Below are 322 nucleotides of genomic sequence, written 5' to 3'. Positions count from 1 at the left end.
AAACATTTTAGTTATCAGTTAACCTGTTATGCATACTTTTGGTCTGTGGGAGGAAATCTGAGAACCAGAAGGAAAAAAACAAAACAAAACACACACACACACACACACACACACACACACACATTTTAGTTATCAATTAACCTGACATTCATACTTTTGGTCTGTGGGAGGAAACCGGAGTACCCGGAGAAAACCCACGCATGCACGGAGAGAACATGCAAACTCTACCCAGAAAGGTCCCCAGACTGGGATTTGAACCAGTGACCTTCTTGCTGAGAGGCATCAGCTCTACCAACTGAGCCACCGTGCAAATTCCTCTAAC

The sequence above is a fragment of the Austrofundulus limnaeus genome, unplaced genomic scaffold (assembly GCF_001266775.1).
Source record: "Austrofundulus limnaeus strain Quisiro unplaced genomic scaffold, Austrofundulus_limnaeus-1.0 Scaffold1296, whole genome shotgun sequence".
Taxonomy (NCBI): domain Eukaryota; kingdom Metazoa; phylum Chordata; class Actinopteri; order Cyprinodontiformes; family Rivulidae; genus Austrofundulus; species Austrofundulus limnaeus.
Note: the sequence above shows the minus strand (reverse complement) of the source record.